The sequence below is a fragment of the Mesocricetus auratus genome, unplaced genomic scaffold (genome assembly GCF_017639785.1).
Source record: "Mesocricetus auratus isolate SY011 unplaced genomic scaffold, BCM_Maur_2.0 Super-Scaffold_100008, whole genome shotgun sequence".
Lineage (NCBI taxonomy): Eukaryota > Metazoa > Chordata > Mammalia > Rodentia > Cricetidae > Mesocricetus > Mesocricetus auratus.
The window spans coordinates 73,610,596-73,614,385 of record NW_024429192.1 but is presented as its reverse complement, the minus strand read 5'-3'; positions in this window follow the sequence as shown (position 1 = coordinate 73,614,385).

The window sequence follows — 3,790 nt, the reverse complement described above, 5'->3', positions numbered from 1 at the left end:
TGTGTGTGTGTGTGTGTGTGTGTGTGTGCGTGTGTGTGTTGGATTGCCCTGCTGGTGTGCCCACCGAAGTGAGCTGTGTGTTGGTAGCTAGCTGGGCCCAGTCCGGTTCCCTTCTATCATTGGCTACATGACCTTGGGGGCCCCTTGCCCCACCCAAACCTAGAGTTTAAGGGCCAAGAAGGCTATGGTTAGCCTTGGAAGGTGAGTGGCTGTGTGGAAAGGGCTCAGACACTATGGAGATGCTGATTTTAAGGTTAAATCCACAGTGACTTGAGATGACTTTGGGGCCACATGACCAGATAAGTAATGGCAGTGGTCACATAGTTACCACGGCCTAGAGTGTTGTCTTCCCTCCCAAATGACATCCCAGGGTGCCCAGCACAAGAAGAGAGGTGGATACCTAGAATTCTGTGACATTTCTGTGTTCCAGTGTCCTGGGGCAAGTCTAAGTTCATAGCTAGTATGTAAACAAATGTGACCTCAGGTTCATCCCTGTTCAAATATGTCTCTCCTCTGGTCTTCACACAAGGGATATCAGTGGTGTCCCTGTGGGGCCTTCACACCCCATGCTGAGGAGGCAGAGACCTGGGTCATGGCCTATGGCTAAGGCACATGCCCCCCCCCCCCGCTGTGAGGAGGGACTCCCCACCTTGCTGCAGCTCCCCTCTGTGCCCAGCTGATCAGGCAAATTCTCACTTCTCTGCAAACATGTTTCTGGCATGTTCACAGCCTCACTGGGCACTAACTGGACATCGACTGCTGCATATTCTGCTGCTTCTATTATTTCAGAGCTAATTTAGGGATTAAAAAATAATTCTCCCAATTATTGTGCCAAGTCCCACCAGTGAGATAAACGGGACAGATGTTCCTCCGAGTTCAGCTGTGCAACCCTGAAACACTTCTGGGACACCTTGGTCTCCTGAGGACCTGCAAGCATACCTTACCACCCTCAGAGGGTCCTGAGAGACCTTACGAGATCCAGGCTCTGACACCAGTGCCTCAAGGGTGGCTTGCACCAGACCCATTTCCCAGGGTAGCTATAGCCACTGTGAGCCAGGTTCCAGATGTCAATCTCCGGAAATTATGCTCCGTGGTGTGGCCTTGGCAGGGCTTGGGACACTGAGCCAGGCCTGTGAACAGGGAAGGGTTCTATCATAGGGAGCCCTGTGTTTGGCCTGGAAACCTTGGAAGGGGGCCAGGTGTGTCCATGGTAAAGCAGTGGGTACCCAAGGGGGGGCTGACACTCTGCACTGTGCTTTTGGATGGCTTTAATTAGCTTCCTGCACAAACCTCAGGGACCCAGGGACCCAGGCTGGACACTAGCCAGTGGCCCAATTGATGCCCAGAACCTTACCTAAGGGAGCCAGCTGAGCCAAGACTGGGTGGATAGGGGTAAAGAGGGGTGGGGGTGCAGAATGGAGTCCTGGGTTTTTGGCTCAACCCCCACCTCTTCCAGGTCCCTCCCCATCACCGGCCGGTGATCTCATCCATTCCTGGGCTGTAAATATCACCCAAATGCTCACGACTCCCAAATGTGTCCTCCAGCCGGGCCCCTCTCCTGAGCTCAGCCTGCACAGCCCACGCGACACCCCCGCCCAGATGTCTCCTGGGCTTCAACAAGACGCTCCTCCTGGAACCCCCTCCTCGGGGACAGGCGCCCCTTGCCGGCTGCTTAGGGCAGACGCCTGGGAGCCCTGCCCACCGCCTCCAACCATCCTGTCAAGTCCAACTTGAAACACATCCCCTGCCTTCTGGATCACCCACCCCTCGGGTCTGGTCCCTTCCTGTGCACAGGCCTCACAGTGTACACCACAGCCAGAAGAGCTGTCTCAGAAAATATAGACCCTGCCCACTCCCCCTTGAGACAGTTAGAAAGGATGCATGCTCTCTGTCTCTCTCTCTCTCTCTGTCTCTCTCTCTCTGTCTCTCTCTCTCTCCTCCGACCATTGCCTGCGTACCCTGTCCCCAGCCTCAATCTTCATTGGCATCCTGGCTAGACCATTGTCCCCACTTCATACCATGTCCCAGATTTCTCTCTCTGGGGAGGGGAGCCTCCAGAGCCTCCAGGGACAGCAGGGTCTGTAGAGGCAGGACCCAAGTGATTCATCTCAGGCTGTTTGCCTGGTTACAATACAGCACGTGGCCCGGTAGCCTTCTTTGCCATCACTGGGGGGTTGGCTTCCAATCCCCACCTGTAGGCCAGCTGTTGGTAAAAGAAACAGAAAGCGGCCCGAGGCCAGATATCGCCTGTCAGTGTGGGGTAAGCACAGCATAGGTAGTGAACTCCCTGTTCCTAATGGCATATGACCTGAGATGGGACCCTCTGTCCTATAAGCCACTGAAAGTGTTGATATCTGCTGTAGACAGCCAGCTCAGGCCCCTAAGGTTCTTTGGTCCTGGCTTATATTTCAGAAAACTGCCTTACCTCTGAGCTCTGCCCCTCCCCTGGATTCAGCAGGCTCGGCTGGCTTTCTCAGATAGGCAGGAGCTCCTTATGGATGGTGTGGGGGGGTTGATGAAGACCCCTGTCCACCAGGTGCAGGACAGTAGCCTCCTAGGGTGCTGGGGAGTGCTGATGGCAGCTGTCCTCTTCACAGGCTGTGCACAGAGCCCCCTCTGCTAGGGCTGTGAGGGTTAACAAAGTGTTGAGGATGTCTCCCTAGGCAAGCAGTAACCTCACCTGTGAGACCTGCTCCAATTGCAGCATCCCCGGCCTTGGGACCAGCAGTGATGTCCAGGCCTGGAGCTCAGGCCAGAGTCCAGCGTGCAGAAGGACAAACTGCAGGTGTAAATGTGGGCAGCCCCGTGGGTACGTGCAGTAGCACCAGCAGGCCCTGCCCTGGAGCTTCCTGGGAGAGGCTCCCTGCTGAGGAAGGGCCAAGCCAGACAGGGCCTCTGCACCCCACCTTTGCCCCCAGTCCCTACTCAGATGGCGACTGCTCAGCACATCCCCCACTCCAGCCTCCTCCCCAAGTTTCTGGATCCCTGGCCGCCCCCATGGCCATCTGGCTCCCCAGTTCCCTCCCCCAGTGCCTGCATTTTTCTCCTCCATTTCTCCCAGCTCTGGCCCTGTTGGGGAGGCAGACCCCCTTCCTGTTCCCCTCACCACTACTTCGACCCAGGGTTTTCTGGCCAAGTGGCTTTCCCTTTTGTGTCTGAGGCCTTTCCAGCCAGGGCCTCAGGGAATCACACATGACTCTTCTTGTGTATGCTGTTTGTAAGCACATGCACACACACGTGTGTCTGTGTGGCTCTGCCCTGCCATGTGTGTCTGCTATGTGCGCACGTGTGATCACAGGCACGTTGCTCCTCACTGCGGGGTGATGCGAGGCTGCCAGGCACGAGGGCTGTGACCTCGGGTGGCGGCATGAAGGTGCACCCAGTCCTTTGGAGCCACCCCATTCCTGCTCGTTCTCCAGCAATGGGAGCATGGTCTTTGCATCTCACGTTCAGCTCCTCCTGGGCTGGGCAATCCCAGAGTATGTGTCCCCCGAAAGGCAGCGTGTTCAAAGCCACGTAGAGCTGGGCAGTCATCAACCCAGTCCTCAGAGAGGTTGGCTGAGCTCAAGGATGCCAGCTATGGGACAAACTCACTGGTGCAGCTGGAGGACGGCGAGGATGTCATTTCACTCCAGCATGTGAGTCCCACCCCCCCTTCAGCCCAAACTGCCCCGCCGGTGAGGGTGGGCAGTTCTATCTCCTTTCTGTGCCAGTGTCTGAAGGAGATGCTATGCTGGGACCCACCCTCGTTTCTCACCACCCACAGTACCGCAGCCCAAGAGGCCACAGC